Here is an 18897-nt window from a genome sequence, read left to right as displayed (position 1 = left end):
TGCTTTGAACAACTGGGCCGTGTAGAAAATCACCTCCAAGTGCAGAGTGAACGCTGAAGAAGGAGAAAAAGAAAAAAACGCTCTTGCTCTAAAAGTCACATCATCACTCAAAAAGGTTCACACATTGAAGTGTCGTTTGAAGAGGAATGTCTTTAGTACGGTATAATCCTAGCAATAATTGGCAATCATAGCTGATCCCACCACATAAGGCCTGTCTCGTTTTCGGAGTGGTTGGGGTCATCCCCGGCGGTCCCCTCCACATCAATGCCATGCTAATGATGCTGTCGCCCCATGACAACCTTTCAAGGCCATGAACGCATTTGATTATGATAGATTGCGCTGGGACTCGCGCGGCAGATATGACAAAAAGCGTATCATCCGGCCGGACTGTACCACCAACGTTCAATTCATTTATTTGCCTGCCTATCGACCTCCATGACAACTGTATCTCGTAGGGGTTGATGTTATCAAGATTATCCCTGATAACCCTTTGATAAGCCTATTTGAGGAACTAACACCGTGCTGGCGGGTTCGTGCTCCATCTATCAGTCTCGATTTCAGAGACCGAACAGTGCGGTGTAATACGAGTTGTCCGCACACACGGATGAAAACTATCTTCTTTGATCGAAGCTCCCTTCTGTCAAATCCAACACCACACGTGCAACTCGATCACGCCGTCCATATCAGGCCGGATCGAAAAATCAAACACCGCAGGCGCGTAAACGAGGCGCCTGTACAAGTGCACATTTTAATGCCGACGGTGTAGCCGAATTCGATATAAAAACGTTCCCTGTAGCATTAAAATACCCTGCATAACAATGGACTCCTAGCCCTGTAAGTTTTCACACATCGGTTGGTACTCCAGGCTAAAGATTATTGCGGGGTATTTTTCGGCCAGCGACTGCAGCCGGAATCGATCCATCCTCTTCTTAACGGATTTTCTTTTCTGCATCGGGCTATTTTGCACTACAGTACAACCTCTCTATTAAGGACACCGTTGGGACTGGTAAATGCTGTCCTTAATAGTGAGCTGTCCTGATTAGAGAGGTCAAATTGAATGGAAACAACCAATTTGGGACCAGAATTAGTGTCCTTAATAGAGATGTGTCCGCTAAGGAATGTTCCACTGTATTTTGTCCGTTTACGCCGGTGATAAGCTATGATGGTGTCGATAACTGGATACGTCAAATTTCTTATGACGTAAGTCATTTCTGCCAGGCATCCAAAACATATAAACTTAAGCAAAAATACTGGGCACAAAAAATCATTTAGCCGTCACAAAGGCTGTAGGGGAGACTTCGCCAAGAAGATATGTTACAGATTGGGTATCACGGCCAGAGAGAAAGATAGGTGACGTCGGGAAATGATCATCAGGCCAATAAGAAAATGATATTTTGACAAGGTTCTGAGACTCTTCAAGACAAAGAATGCCAACTATCACGCCACGGCATGGGAAATTTTAATTTTAAGAGACTATCTATTTATAGTTTCTTCGACGCAATACCCTGTATCTCCTTCCTCGAAAGAAGTTTAGAGCTGCATATAAGGTGTCACTTTGTTCACCTTAGTGATATCTCTTACAAAGACTTATAAAAACAAAAATAACTGCCACATGAAAAGTTGGTCCGCCCCTTTCAGAAAAAAACCCGACTTTTTTATTTCTGAAGTTCCAAACTCTTAGCTTTTATCAAGACTTGATATTACCGACTGATATAGACTTTGATATTTCAACCGGTAATGCGAAGTTATGATGTGATTTTGTATAGGCCTACACACTTTGGGTCATGCTGTCGAATTCGACTGTGTATTTGATACATGCAGCAGGAATTAAACAAAGGATGCTGAATTCAACTGTAGACGAAGGCAAATACCAGCATAGTGAAACCACGCGCCTCCCTGCGAGATCTCGTGATTTTTTGGCTGGTCGACCGCTCCGGTCCGTCAACGCCTGGACAAACTCGTTGCTATAATCCAATTTTGCGTCAGGAAAAAGCAGAGTCGCACAATGACTTGGGAAGAGGCTGGTCAAATATTGATGTATCACAAACTGGATGATACGGAATGTAGATTTATTCCAATTTTTTTTGGACGAGCCGCGCTGTCCGATGCGATATGCTTATCACTTTCCAAATGGCAGATTTACGACGCCGCATTAAGCAAATCCGTTAACGCTTTGGTAAAGTGAATTATGCCCATTATATTTTATGCGCCGTCCATGTTTTTTAACATCGCCGAAAATCTGCGCTGGAGAGCTCGAAATCATTACTGACTAAGATCCTGCACATTACTGCCTATTCAACGAGGAAATAATTTTCGGTTCATTCTACCAATTGACAGCATGTGGTCTATTGATTCAGATAGATAACATAATCTTTGCAGTCCCGGCACAGCCAGCTTGACCATCAAGCTTACGATCCACTCCGTCGACCCGGAAAGGGGAGGTTACGAATGGAGTACCTCTGATGGTTCAGAAAGGACATAGCAGGTACGCAAGGACTCCCACTAAAGTTACTATATACAACAGGCTTCTTCCGGCTATCAAGGTAATCAGGATTATAGGCAGATGTCGCCCGATAACGACATATGCCATGTCATTACCATGAATCATAACATAAATCAGCAATTCCACATTTCGCGCTGTCAATTTCCCTAAACATATCAAACAGAGGAAACATCTGATGAAATCAATGAATAATTCAACTAAACCTATTCTTGGACAGATGATGTACATTTTCCTCTTACACTGTATTTGCAAGTCATCTACACATGATCCCAAAACTAACCAGTGCATCAAAGTTACTTCCAAATCACCAAATCAACTCCTCGCGTCAATTTTTACCAACTGTGAAAAGTTTGATGAAAAATAACGAATTCTCGCTGAAATCTATTCTCGGACAGACGCGACGGGTGTATGGAATGCTGCAGTGATTGAAATAGTCATTCACAGACAGATTTATTTCAGCAGTGATTCGGATAGTCATCAACTTCAGTATTTTCCATTTGCCGCTGACAGGCAAGCTGATGAAATGACAGTCAATGCGATGCCGTAATGGCTTCATTAAAGTTGCCTAGGGTGATATACACAACTTATTATAAATAATCACCTCTCCACGCTGGGGAAGAGGATCTTCATTAAAATTTATGTCAGTGATGGTTGTATTGGAATAGACAAATATGGATTAAATCTCAATGCTGGTATGGATTATCTATATGTGGTATGGGTATTATAAGTGTATTGTTTAGATTGCATTGGCTACCAGTGCGAGAGCGGATTTCATTTTAGGTTTTTCTGCGGATTGTGTATAAAGCGCTACATGGGCCTACCCCTCCTCCAACTCCTCCAACGACGGATAACCCTGTTTCAAAATGCCGTCATTCTGACGTCACGTGCAGTGTTTTCGTCGTCTGCGCACGTGAACCTAACGCCACTCAGTAGACATCGATGTTAGATTCACTAGGATATGAGGATTTTTTTCTCGCCGGCCTTATGACTTGCAGGATATTTTAGACTAAAACCTGAATACGATGTTGGTACACAATTAACATTACATGGGTTAGCATCATTATTTTATCGAGAGAAATATCAACATGATACCAGTTCGTCTGGCTTCCTTCAATGAAAATCATGTTGAAAAACACCTGGGGTGCGTGCGCAGTGCAATTATTATGGCACATTTTCGTGACGTCTGTACATCAGATATCCCTCATTGGGCCGCCTCCGGTTAGTGGCGCCGTACACAACTACATGGCCATTGATTCAAAATTGGTATCCCGGATGTCACTTCCGATGTCTGATTACCTTAAGCACTTTTTTCAGTTGAATCTCAATTGTCATTAGACGACTGTAATTCACTCTCGAAGTAGAAATCGGAGTCGTACATTATGCTCAGCCTCTGTGTTCATTGCGCTGATTCAATCGCGTTGGCTTTGACGATTGATCAGGAGGGATGTGACGAGACTAAGATAGTAGAAAGAACAATTTTTTACCACATAGGATGCCTTCATGAAAATGCTATATGTCATCAGTTAGGCCTTTGGGATCTGACGATATTTGCGTTGGCTCGCTTGCACATGCAGATAAGCATGATCGAACCATGGACCTAAAGCTGATGTAACTGTCAAAATGTACCCTCCACCTAGCAATGTATCCGTCCCTATGATGACGGCTTAAGGCATATGAAGAAGAAAAACATCCTTTGTCCTCAGCACACTCAAACAGGTCTAACCTTGGACATTTCACACTTGTTAGGCAATGAAATACAAGTCTTGAACTGTGCGCATATTGTCAATTGGAAACACATCAGGACTTAATACATCAGGAGCCAGGCCAAGTCGTTCAATCAGCGTTAGAGACAAACGCTGGAGACAGCGTAACTAAGCGTTATCTTTTCCAGCAGATTTCAATTCCAATCGTAGCGTTACTACTTAACGCCAACGTTACTGCTATATCAGCATTGGCGATAAACACAAGTGTTAGTTCATCTATGGGTATACCTTTTCAGTAGATTTCATTTTACAATAGCAGCTTTAGAATTTAACGCCAACGGCCAAATGAGCAACAGGAACCACGTCTCTCATTGAAATATCAGGCAAGCTAACTCGGTTTTATTTTGGCTGTGAAGCCTTTTTTGGCAAGCAAACATCCGATCCGAGTAGAAGCTTAATTAGACGCATTATGTTTATCCAAAACTAATCAAAGAGTGGATATGGACGAACGCGGCTACGACAGCGGACTCGTGTTCGACTTGAAAGACGCTTAATGTAAATCGCGTGAGCGTTGGCGATTAATCAATTAAGATAGTGACAAGATTGGAACAAGAACATTGGAACAACGGATAACACTTTTTTTACCGTTTTGCCATTTCATTTTCTCCAATCTGCTGCCTGAAAGTTCTTGTTCGGGTTGGAAATGTCCACGTGAACGCCTAATCCCATTTTTCGACATCGTGATCGGGAGGTCGAACAATGGGATTGGCGTACACGTTGGCTTTTCGGGGGATTTGCGAAAACTCACTAGTGGGTAGATTTCACAAAACCCCCGAAACGTCCACGTGAAAGCCTATCGACTATCGGCATTGTTGTCAGGACATCGATCAATGGCGTAGACATTCACGTTGGCGTTTCGGGGGCTTGGTGAAATCCCCCCTGGCTTATACTCAACCAGGAGGAACTTGTGGTTCCTCCAAGGCTAATCTAAATTGAACAGCGGCATTGTGTTCGACTTAAAAGGTATTCGTCGTAATCGCGAAGAGGTGTAGCAGAACTGAAATAAACGAAATAACACGTTTTTGCAATTGGTTCAATTGCGTTCTTAAAATTCTACTTGGTGTCGGTAGTTGAGAGTATTAAAATCCACTAGCATCATACCGTGCTTAAAGGCCTACGTCGCTTGCTAAATATTTGAAATTGATTTTGAAAACTTCAAATTGTGTTATTACGTACAGAATATAAATTTCAACGTTGCCGTTGAGTAGACAGATATACAAAATACTATAAATACAAAGTTTCAGCAAATTCGTATGTATGATAACTGCACTACGGCATTGTGTTTAACTGCATTTCTATTTACCTGGACCACCATTAATTATGAACGGTGTACCCATTTATATAGGGAACAGCTTGAAGCGTAATACAACTGCTCGCGCAAAAAATGTCACCATATATGTGGGCGTAATGGATGCAAAGGCGGAGAGGCTTCACAATAACTCCTGTATCTGTTAATTAACAATGACACTGACAGCAATAGAATTTGATTTAGCACTGCAATAATTAGCTGTTTACGAGAAGCGCTGGCGGAACAACAGCTCTAGTTGTTACGGTACAGCAGAGTCTTTCGAAACAAAATTTATTTGGAAGACAGTATAGTCGAGACGAAGAAGCACCTAATCCCGTCATCCCAGACAGCTATCATTGTCATTAATTACATAATTAAGTACATAATGAATCACAAGGAGAGCAAACTTCCTCATTCTATCCGAAGTATGCTTTGTTTGTTTCGATTTATCGAGGTCGAAATGTCATCATCACATTAAAGAGGTACGCCGTTCGATCATATGTATTTACTATCGGTCGAACTAAATCTATTAACCGTTACCATTTCTTACACCAGACGACACTAATAGTCAGGCAATGCATGCCACATTCATGCATGCTCACGCGCAACCTGTACACAATCGGTGTGTGTACCAATTTCCCGATCGCTGCATGACAATTTACCGTATGTGTAGACTCAGTTTATCATATGCAAATACAACATGGTAGGTTTATTTATTTCAATCATCGGACATCTGCCAAGAACAGCGAGTGTTCTCTTGTGCCGGCGCGGCAGTGGCGTGTGGCATTTTCATGGAAACGACCACCGAAGTAAACACAGTGTGTGAGCCTTCAAACTGCACTTGGTAATAATTTCATGACGGAGTGAATCTACACACGTCCGGTGGATTGCAATTATCGATTCCTACCATCATTACGGGGCAGACAATCCCATAAGTTGGAGGGAGAGCAACAAGTTGCCAATTGCCCCACTGAGAATTGAACATAATGCACTCGACTTAATCAAAAAGCAGAAACTTCAAGTCTTATTGAGGCCCAATAAGTGTCAGCTTCTTCATAAAACGGATTATTCTATCATTAGAAAACAAAGTATCATGACCTTTGTAAATAAAACCGGACACTTTTTGGTGTATTTTCATGTGATTTTATATAATTATGGAGAACTATAAATGCCGCGTAGGGCAGCAATCATTTTCGCGGGCATTCCCTTTTCTACGCTCCGCGGTACTCCTTTTCAAGATGCAACTTACTAGCACTAGAGGCGTTTTAAGGAACGAAATCAGCGCCTCTAGTGTCAAGATTGATAAATTTCAGCACTGTCGTTGTGAAGACAGAAAATATATAGGCCCCTAACATTTTTACAATTTTTTAGCAAATTCATATGCATGCTTACTGCACTACGGCATTGTGTAAAATTGCACTTTTATTTTCCTAGACGACCAGTAATCATACCCCTTTCAAACAATTAATGAATGCACGTATCATATCAATTCTTCAATCAAATAATAATGGCATCACTGAGGGAGTTCCGTGTCTGCATCGTGGTAACATTCATGAATGAAATAGATTTGAAAAATAGGCTAAAGAGGCATACATCAAACCTATCCATTTACTTAATGTCAGATATGCATTAGGGAGCCATTATCGTAAGAATATAAACTTGAAGAGGCGTGTTTGCCCTCGTTTTGTTATATAAATTCCTTGTTGTTCTCATTATGAGCACACATCCCTCCATTACCATCCTAAGATCAGGCATTTTTACTCCTACGTCATATACAAAATAAAAAATATGGTGGAGTGTATTGAAAACCACTGGTTATGTCACGATGGTACATCACGGACGTCTCTCAGTATTTGCACTGGGTTGGCAACATTACTTCCAGCTATTGTGTCCTCAAGCGGCGGGAAACGATGTGTAAGAAGTCAGTTACTAGGGCTTAATATGGCGCATGCGCATTTGCAATCCATCCTTTCTCCCGTTTCGCAGCGCCTATCAGAACGGCGAGATAATCGTACCAACTTGTCCCGGCCTCATTCATTTACAGAACACTCGTAGATCATTTCTTATACTCAGTTGTACAAAGAATCGGTGATTTTGTTCGAAGAAGTCGCCGATAAAAGACATTAGAGACCTTTCGCTACGCCGTTCCGAGAACCGCTACACCGAGAACGTTTCTCGTTCCCGATCCCGTTCCCGGAAACACTGAAACGCGTTCCGCATGGCCGTCACCGATAAACAGTTTGGTTTCTATGGAGATCGTCAAAATGGCGGCAAACTTAAGACGCCTTGCAAATTTTTGCAATTGAAGATGATGAATTTATGGCATTTTATATCGTAAATGAAGTCTTAGGAGGCAAGGGAAGTACGTTTGATCCGAACTGGCCGCGTTTCGATCCAGATAGACTCTCCGATGCACAAAGCTACGACAAATTCAGGTTCGAAAAGGATGAAATTCGTCACCTCGTCCAGGTTCTTTGAACCCGTCCTGTAGTTGTTTGCCAAAACCGATGCGTAATTACTTAACATACTACTTCTGGTGCCTTACCGCAATAGAATCCCACAAATTCGTCATTTTTCTTCTTGAACCACTGTGAACAGACGCCGAGAAAAACAGGCCTCATTCACGGAATCCAGAACGGGAACGGGCAAAGCTACTCATCAATCGATGACGTCGTACGCAACACACGATTGTTCTCGATCGATTTCTCGGCGGAACGGCGTAGCGAAAGGTCCCTATTCTAATGCTTCGTACTTCGTCGACGTACTCTTCGTAAGGGTTGCGGAACTTGTCTGAATTTCTTACTCCGTACGTAAAGCTTCATTCCGAAAGAGAAAAAAGAAACGTTTTGCTCGCTTGTTCAATCAATGGAGTTTATTAGAACCATGTTATGCGAATCGAGATTAAATTGAAAACATGGGAACGAATCCGTTTTTTTTGGCGATCAGCTGCACTTTGTGCTCGCCTTGCATGCATTCCGTGAGATAATTGAAGGATATAACATGCGAGAATTATTGCATGACGTGTTTTAATTTAGAGGTTTATTTGAAATCATCTGAATCTTCAGAATCAGGAGAATCTAGTTCTTGTATTAGCCGCTGGGAGAGTCGAGAGAAAACTCAGGCAGGGGAGTCTATTAAAAGTTAGAAATGTCCTCGAATAGAATATCCATGGGACTAAATATTCTATAATGGGTTTTTACCCTCTGAGGGAATGATTCTCATGGTATCTATACAGAACCATATATCACAATACGTCAGAATACAATAGGGTCAGACACTTTATCCTGGGGGACTTCTTCTGTGTTTGGATTTCTTTTAGATGCGCGCTAAACAGTCGGACCGTTTTCGGTAATGAAGTCGGCTGTCGTAGAGAGATCAATCGCAGAGCCACAGAGCTTTGTGGTCAGGGTTGTGTCCTTTGGCCAGTGCCGGTTCCTAGAGAGCAGATCTTAAGCCACATGAGCTGGAGTCTGACCTCCAGTTCCACATTCACATTGGGCAGATTGTCGTGAGATTGACTTCGAGAGTTCCACCACAGAGCCCCAGAGCTGTGTGGTCAGGGTCGTCTCCTTTAGCCAGTGCCGGTTCCTCTCTACTTTTATCCAGGGGATATTTTCATCTGCTACACCGGCATGAAACCGTCCGTAGTAATTGTTAGATAGCATTTTATCAAGAGGAATATAAGAAGTGTATGTCATGTTCTCTTGATTTCAATCAACGCTGGTTTCAAGCGTGTTCCGCTGTCTGCATCGCGTTAGGTCCTCTTTAACAGGGTTTGTCGTGGCAGTGAGAGCTACTTTGATAAACAAATAAATAAATGAAATCCTGCAGTAAGATATCAGAGTTGAAATTAATCACTCGTTCTTCTGCTAGTGAAATCTGCTTTTCAAATATATCCTTGATAATACCAAGTATTGATGAGCTTTTCTGCAACTGGCACTTTCAAATACGATCTCAGAGATTTATAGTGACATTAATGTCCCATGCATTCTCTCTGGGGTGAAATATTTTTCTTACGGGCGACATCCTCCACAGGGTTCCTATAATGAGTATATGGTCGCATGCTGAGTGATTTATGACTGGTGTAGACGTAAAAAAGGCCCCCCTAGAAAGAGTGTCCGGTCCTGTATTGTACTCTGACGGGTTATATGGTCTATCAAGGCGATGACCGCCAATAGCTTAGAGATTATAAGTGCATAACAGAATTCGTTTTTCCCAGGGACAGTTTAAATTTTAGTCGGTGTAAAAGTTTAAATTTTCGTCGGACAGAATGTCCAGGAAACAAAGGACTCTGTTATTCGCTTTCATCTATGAGTTTTGGTAATCATGGCCTGTGTAGAACCGTATACCATAATCCGTCACAAAACAATAGGACCGGACACCTTTTCCAGGAGGATATTTCTACTTCTACACCAATGGATAAAAACTTTACTTTTGATATTTGTCCTTGCCGGTTTATTCATATTGACCTACATGAATGCTGTTTCGTGGAGGTCGATAGTTTTATCAAGATTTGCCCTGATTACCCTTGATAAGACGGACACTGAGTCTGACGGCTACTATTAATAATAAATAAAAAGCGTGCTCCATCCCCTCCATCCCAATTTTTAGAAAGAATTCGGACAAGAAACATTTTGTTTCAAACTTTTTACCTGGTCTTGTGTATACCATAAAGAAATAACTGTTGTAAAGAATTCACTTCTCCTTTGACGTTCACACTTGTTTGGGAGGAACAATTTCCCAAGGTGACTTTGAAAGCGGTGTCGGATTGGCTAATTAGTCGCAATTAACTGTCATATTGTGGTTAAGGCTACGTTCGTTGCAGGTTGCAGCGATAAAAATCCTTTGTCTGCCTGGTGCTGAAGAACCCGCTGACGATGTCTTTAGAGGGTCTTTTCCTGACGCAAAGCTGGATGGTAGGTACGTTTTTGTAACCGCAGCGATCGACCAGTTCTCGCAGGGTGGCGCCTGGTTTTACCAGGCTGGCTGAGCATCATGGCCATGTCTAATGGAGAAACATAACAAACTCGGAAAGACAAAGAAAATTATCCTTATCAAATTGTCCAGTTTCGTGGGAAGAGAACCCAGTGTTTTCGAATTACTAATGAGTTACAAAGGGCAAATCGCCAATTTAATAATCGTATTCGCTCTATTATGATGATATTAGTCTGTTACAAGGGCAATCGTATCCACAGAACAAAGGAATTACCCGACGTCGCGGCCCTGACGCAGATTATTGGTCTGTAGGGTTTCTTCGGCAAGAGAGCAGTCAGTAAGATTGAGCTTCCTTGTCGGGTAAATAAGGTTAGGTTTTGATGTGAGTGGAGTGACGCATGACTACAATCGTCAACTACATGTATCTATCCTATTTTTAGCGTAGTGCCGGTGTGGTCGTTCATCCGTGTGAAGTGACATTGGTCATGTGGCGCTCGGCCGAACTAACCCGATCGCTGAGTAGTTCTTCGGGAAAGTCACGTGGTTTTGCGATAAGATGGCGGGCGATGTAATTTGCGACAAAAAAAAAATTCTACCGCGTCCAAATTTTGTTATTTCGCAGAAGTTTGAATTGAAATGGGAGTATGCTAGTGTCAAATGCGGCTGATGAATCACAGTTGGGCGTCTGGGTCTTGTATTTACGATACTTTGGTGACAGTCTAAAGATAAAAAACATATATACAAACTTTTGGTGACAAGTTGAAACGAGTTTTGCGACAAACGACATTTCCATAAAACGACGTGATTTAGGTGATATTGAGACTACTAAATTTGAAAACCCAATACGAAAAAAAACAACTTTTGGCAATGATTTTTTTGAGATTGTCGCTATCGATAGATATCTTTGTTTACACATCATAAACGTGACGTCATAATAATGCGTGACGTCATAATAGACGTTCAACAGAGGATGAAGTAACAATATCAACGTCGCAGGATCTTTGTTGGATTCACTTGGATACGATCATTTTTTCTTGCCTATCTCATGAGCTGAAAGATATTTTAGAATAAAACCTGAATACGATTTTGGGACAAGAACAATTGTACATACTGTGAGATTATATGCCGTAAAATAAAGTCAACAGGATTTACCTTCGACTAATATTGACGATGATGATGATGATGACATTTATCGGTACAGCATTATTATGAATCGAGAGAAATATCAACAGAAGATCGGTTTCTCGCAGCTTAACTTGATGGAAACAATGTTGAAGAAATACTAGACTGCGCGCGCAGGATGTTTACAAATTTTCCCGGCGTCATCAGATATCCTTCTTCACTGTGTGAGTGTATAGATGGATATCTTTGTTTACAAAATGACGTCATTTTGACGTCATTACCGTTGGCTACGCGCGCATACTCGTATCTCAACAGAGGAGATGACGTGACGTAATAATGTCAACTTCCACGATCGTTGTTAGTTTCACTTGGATACGAGAAGATTTTCTCCCCTATCTCGTGACTTGCATGATATTTTAGAAAAAAACTTGAATAGATTTTGTCACGATAACAGTCCTACATCATCGATTAAGCATCAATATATTATCGAGAGAAATCTCAACAGGACGATGGTTTGTCGCAACCTTTCTTCATGAAAACCATGTTGAAGAGATACGAGAGTGCGCGCGCATCATGTTTACAAATTAGCCGTGACGTCAGCAGATTTCCATCTTGGGTAGAACTTATCCGATGGCGTTTATACAACATTATATGTATATCGATTCATTATTGGAATAATGCCGCTATTCGTGTACTTAACATATCGAGCTGTTTGTAAAAGGAAATCTACAATTTGTTTATCCTACTATGACAGGAAATTTCTCTTTGATTCTTAATTCGATTCGCAGAGCAGTTAAATGGGCTATTTACACGGAACAAAACCCGATCTCGATCGATCCGGAGTATGAGTACGGCTGACCCTCAGTTGGACTTTCTCAAGACTTGTCTCCGCTAGCAGCTGTCATACCATCTTTTCTCTTACATTATGCTACGAGAGAAACTAACATTAAAGGGACAACTTGGGCATGGCATCTGGCCAGGAGGATAATACCCCCTGTTGCCACCATGCGCCGCCGCTCGTAGTATCACCATCATGCTGATTTTTAACAAGGATTTTCCCCAGTCGTGTTGCAAGGCAGACTTGTGAATTTCTGGCTTGCTTATGGTAACACCCACTCCTAGTGCATTGTTTATTGCAGTGCCATGATTTTTTCAATTATTGTGTTTGGAGCAGTCACGGTCCTACTGGAAGCATTTTTGTATGAAAAAACAACATATCTCATACCCAAGTTGTCCCCTTAAGTCACTATTTGTATGCCAATGACCAGATTTTGGTGCGTTTTACCAGAAACTCTTTGTAATCGGATCAATTAAGAAATTGGCTAAGTAGTGCTCATTAGGAATGACAACTCTACTTATACAACGCCTCATACGACAGGTTCGCCAGTCTCCTCATCGAGATGCAGGAAGTGGACTAATTTTGTGGAGTGGTCATAGTGATCACCATGCAGTCAACCCGGACACGATGGCGCTTGTTGCTCATTCAGCGAATATGTTATTCTGAGGTTATTCGGGAAGACTGTTGGTCTACATTTTAGCTCCAACTGAGCGGTTCTGGCGAAATAACCGATTCCCCCAGTTAAGATTCCTTAAACCACTACTGAAGGAAACCTACAAGACGACAGCGCGCTATGACTAATATCGTATTGACTGAAGACAATGAGGAATCTGCAGAACTAAAAATCCAGATGGCAGCACCAGTAATAAAAGGTACACTTCCAGTGCATTTTCCATTAAAATTAAGTTTTGTTGATTTTCTCCCTAAAACTAATCAAAATAGAATTAAGGACCAATAAAACAACATTTTTTGGTGCTATTTCCCGATGTAGAGTAAATTCAGGGATGAAATATTCAATAATCATTGACCCGAGATGGCTTTCTCATTACAACCATGGTCCACTTGCCTGCAGGGCCCCCTATTGGCAGGTTTTGTTGTGCAGGTTCCTCATTAGACGATGGAAACGCAATCAAATCCTGAAAAAAGGTCAAGGCGCTGCTGATACGAAGCGCAAAGTTTGAATGGCGAGACAAGACCACCGTTCAAAATTCATAGGTTGGTGGATCCAGCGCTATCAATTAGACGCGGGGATGTTTTAAATGACAAGTCTATATTTGGAGAGGTATTGAAAGTATATTTGCTGTTACAAGTACAGATATAAAGAAACTATTTTTCTGCCAGTCAGTTGAAACGGGGTCGAAATATCAACGTCTCTCCAACTTGTCCGATTATCTAAACATTTCCTTAGAAAACTACCAGTTTTAATTTAACGAGTTACTCGCCAGGCTGTCCGGAATATCATATCCAAATTTAAGATTCACAGCCGCACGCAGTAATTGATGCGACGCGATCAAACATTGACAAATTAACTGCCAAAAAACTTTAAAAATCAATTATGGTGTTGTGTCTGGCGGTTGGCATCCTCATTGCGATGCCAGGACGTTGCCCTATAAGTTCAGTGGCCAAGATACTGATCACCCCGACATGATGATGCTTGGTGGTCATTAAGCAAGTTTGTGATGCTGAGGTGACTCTAAACTAGATTAATGAATGAGATGACTATAAAACGAGATTAATAAATGAGTTGGGCGTCGTTTGTAGCCACGACGGAATTGTTCAATTAGATCTGTAGGTGTACAAAAACTATCAACTGACAACCCATATGAAACACATAACAATTGGTATTTTATTTGGTCAGATACAACATATATAATCATCCTTCCGAGGAAAGTTCGTGACACGACAAAAGCCTGTCGTGGATAATGAAAATAAAGTAGTAATGTAGTCTTGAATTGGTCCCCTTATGGAATACGCCACACAGCGACTAACTGAATCAGTACTTTTACTCTAGACTTTGCTGCAACTTGCGTAGGCGGGTAACTTCATCTTAACACGAAAACTCTAAATACTGATCAAAGGGAAATAATTTACTCTGAAATGTCCATTTAATATCAAGTTTAATACACTCGGATTATAGTGAACTGCATTTTGTGTCTCTTCGCCTCCCGTCGCAAACAAGGTGACATCGGCATATACCGTCATGCTTAACATGGGTGACTAAACTGCGGCGGTTTGCCGCTCGAGTTTGCTATCATCGCATTGGATATTTCACCGCAGTGGTAAACAGCGTGGTTTCTCGCTGTGGAATCAGTCCCTAGGACATGTCCTCAGGGAGTCCCCGACAGAGCACGCATGTTATCCGTGCTTCTGCTTATCCCGCGTCAGTAACCCGCACCAAAATTAATCACAGTCAGCGTGGAGATAATAGGGTAATAACTTTTGCGACCGAGCTTGATTGCACCGGGACACGATCAACCTGTTCCTTAAATTATTCACGCAGTAGTAATATTACACTCACGGACGTCTGTCTACACTTGTGTAGGGGATTGGCGGTTACATTAGTGGACATTTGGAACTATCAAGTAGCGATGAAACGCGTACATGACAGTTGTGCTTGCGAAAACGAATTTCGTCCGACCAATACAATGCCAATGCCCTTACCGCGTTTCAGTCGGTATCGAAGTAGTGATGCATCGTCAAGTCGTACGCGAGTTTCTGATTGGAGGCCTATATTGCGAGCTTGATAGTCCACATGTTCATCAGGCTGTGTCTAACCTACTGATCTGCGCCAGACTTGAAAACAGGAAATGAGAAGGTTCTTTTTACCGCCGGAGGAAATGTAAAATGTAGGCGGACACGTTAGTCTTGTGATATCCCCTTTAAACAGTCATGCTCCATTTAGGGGATATGATTCGACGGCCATTGGATGTGTTACACTCCAAGAGGCTTATCATCTCCTCCAAGGCGAAAAGGACGTTTTTACTTGCCCCTACGGTTAGGCGCAAATAGGTGTATTGATTTAGGGTTTGAACCCGGGCCCTATTACGTTGAAGATGATATTCTCCAAGAGATTTTTCTCCTCCAAGGCGTAAATGGCGTTTTTACGTGCCCCTATGGTTAGGCACCTATTGGGTTAACTGATCTATTGACTCCGGCTTCGGCTAGACGGAGGCGCAAATGGTTAACTGACCTTGAGTGGCTGCGTCTTTGGCAAGAGGTTAAGTCAATCGCAAAAATTTATTCTTTACTCGGTGTTTTTTGCTTGGTTTGGCATAGACACCAGAAGGAACATCAGTTTTAAGTCTCGTACGGATGACAGAAGAGCGAGGGAGTTTAGTTCTTTGAAAGAAGCGCCACTTAATCACGTTCACGGGCATAAGGTGTTTTTTTTCCCGGGAATGAACTCGGGCTCTATTGCGTTGAGCCAGGTGTGTTCACCACTAAGCCAGGAGGCTTCCTCCCAAAACCAAACTCCATGTATTCGCAGCTTTACTCGATCCTCTCAACAAATCTTCCAGAGCATGATATATAGAACGCCGATTCATCAGTAATGCAATCCTCGGTTTTTCCCAGTATTAAACCCTGGCCCTTTTGCATGGTAGTCAGGAGTGTTGAACACTAGGCTATGATGCTTCCCAACACCAAACTCCTTGTAGTTGTATTTAAGGTTTCACTCCATCTCCTCAACTAATCCGTACCACAGCATGATTATAGAATACCGATTAATCAGTTACACAATCCCGGGTTCTCCCCAGGATTTAAGCCAGGCCCTTTTGAATGGCAGCCAGCAGTGTTAAACACTAGGCTAACACTAGGCTGTGAGGTTTCCAATACCACACTCTATCACTCTATTTCCTCAACTAATCTACCAAAGCATGATATATCGAAGCCCACGGAATTATTTAAATACTTTAAATCAGACTTTCACCCGTAAATCCCGACGGGAGCAAGTTTAATTAACATGTTAGCGACATAACGATAAGAAACTCGAACTTTCTACTTTTATCGCTTTGATGTTTTTAAAATTATCTGTGAGATTGGTGTGTGGCTTCCATGAATGAAAGGTGAAGTTGACCTCTGACAGGGTATTTCTCGCCATCGTCGATATCTTTTTTTCAGTCTATGGCTACCTCTAGACACTCTACCGAGTTCCCGAGGAGAATGGGGTTGCACAATCATGGCCAATATTATTTTACATTCAACCTCCAACAAACATCCATGACGTCATATTAAAGCACTGCGCATGCGAACCCGGGTTTCGAATCGAATAATAAATCGATGGTATCATTTTGGTCGCGTCAGTAAACGTTTCAGGAAGTGAAGACCACGGAAATAATCTGTAGAATGTGTTTAACAGAACAGAAGAATAAATCTAGTGGATCGTGACATACATCTTTGGTCAAGCTTTTGAAAAGAGTATAAGGTGGAATGGGGTAATTGTAGCCCCGGTTTAATTGTAGCCCCTGCAATACTGATTGATATCCTCATGCATCAAACAATGCAGGGGCTACAAATAGACCGGGGCTACAATTACCCCATTCTACCCTATAGTCTTATCAGCTAAAAGACAGAAGCCTGTCACATCAACTGCCCTATCACCGGAGTCCGTTGACATGGGTGTGTGCAGGTAATGTGTTTTGGCAAGTGTATTAGCCTATTCAAAGACACCAAACAATCTCATTAACCGCCAAGCCACTGCCATCTCTTCACGCAGGCGTATGATTTTATTCATTTATTCATTGTTAACTCCGCAAGGGATATATTACATAAATTCACACATAATACAACATCCCATGTCAAACGTTTCACGCTGGAGCCGGTGTTCAACTGAGCCAGCCCTGTTGAGCCCGCTACCTAGGAGGCGACCAGAGAGTCCACGATCCCATCCCCGCAGCGGGGGCAACCGGCGGGCACAGAAAGCGGCTCCACGGTGAATTATAATGATAACCTTACCATCTAAAAGACACTAAATTATCACATCAACTGCGCAAATGAAACACTTAGCGTCTGCTCACGTGGGCGCATAATCCAATTAGCGATCAAACTGCTAAGTATAGCGAATCTCACTTTGAACGTCAACAAAATACTAATCCCTGAGATATGCTAACTGTCAAATCGTGTTACGGAAAAACCTCTCGGCGGAATAATTCACAGACGTTATTCTGGAAAAAGTTACTGCTGTGTCACTTTCCAACTAATTCTGTTAAACAGAAATAACAGCATTATGGTTATCTAAATTACCTTTTAGAAAAAAAGGGAATCGAAGTAGACAGCATAGATACATTTATATATATATGAATAATTCGGCTCTCTGTTCTCGAACGCTGAATGAATTATTCAACAAGTCAAACATCCCGCGATCGCGTTCACTGTTCTTCAACTCGGCGTTTGGTGTGAAGAGAACAGACCTCGAATAACAATATCGTGCTAGACAGTGTGGTGAGATGTCGTTATCTCCTTCCGAGAACCAATTCACCGAGAGTGACAAGTTTTTGTGTATCAGTTTAAGAGCAGGTCAGATCTCGAAAGCGGATATACCGTGGTTCGGGCCGTGAAATCCGGTAGCTCCAGCGCAAACAAATAATGGAAAATATGTGGGCTATTTCGGCATCAAATGACAATTTTTTGCATTTTTGATTGACTATAGTATAAAGCCTTTTTACAAGTTGAGACAGCGTGATAAACAATGTCGTCCTATGATACATAGAAGGTTGGTCGAAACACTGAAAACCGTAAAAAACCCAGAAATATAGGCGAAATATGAATAGAATCTCCGTACGACAAACGGCGTAGTCTTTCAAAGCGACATTTCAGACAAGACACAGTTGCTATCGCCCGCCTATAAAGAGCCATGCTCATTTTCGGTGACTCTTTCCTGAAATAAGAATTCAAAGGAAAATGTTCCTACCTGTTTCTTTAGCGAATAATCCAAAAAATGGCGATCCAATGGGGAAAACTGCCAAAAAAATGAAGAATTGGTCACAGATAGTTCATATCTGAAAAGCTTGTTCCATTGATGCAGCGGTCAATGTCAACCCTCCCAAGCCCGCTACCCCCGCCCACCCCACCTCGTCAGGCGATCGACTCCTACACAGGGAACTGCTGTTTCCAGCATAAAATATTAGATTGTATGCTGGGCACCCAACTTAAAATTCCTGTAAATGACTTAAGTTGGGCGGGTGTAAATTTTATGTTGGGTAGGTCCAATATAAATTTCATGTCGAAAAAGTTAAAACAATTTTTTCTGCAAAAATAGATAAATATATGTTTTTTACCAATTTCTATCTGATTTTTTTGGAATATTTAAATCATTTTTAAAACCTTCATTTCTATCATATCGTTAGCCTCATAGCATAATTGCCTAACTCATATCAATTTTGAAGGTTTTGAGAAAAATTAAAGAACCATTTTTTTAGATAACGCTCAGGAAATTTTTATTCGAACTTTA

General features: G+C 41.7%; 1 protein-coding gene across 7 annotated transcripts in view; it reads right to left on the bottom strand.

The window, feature by feature from the left end:
- Positions 1 to 18897, bottom strand: part of LOC135502008 (uncharacterized) — a 188193-nt gene that overhangs the window by 63466 nt on the left and 105830 nt on the right. For 6 of the 7 annotated variants that reach the window (XR_010449717.1, XR_010449718.1, XM_064794441.1 and 3 more), the window contains one exon: positions 18358 to 18405. The exons of the other annotated variant lie outside the window; for it this stretch is intronic. The gene's annotated coding sequence lies outside the window, so the exon portion shown is untranslated. The remainder of the gene's footprint in view (positions 1 to 18357; positions 18406 to 18897) is intronic. 7 annotated transcript variants of the gene reach the window in all.

The sequence above is a fragment of the Lineus longissimus genome, chromosome 18 (genome assembly GCF_910592395.1).
Source record: "Lineus longissimus chromosome 18, tnLinLong1.2, whole genome shotgun sequence".
Lineage (NCBI taxonomy): Eukaryota > Metazoa > Nemertea > Pilidiophora > Heteronemertea > Lineidae > Lineus > Lineus longissimus.
This window is presented reverse-complemented; position numbering and strand designations above follow the sequence as displayed.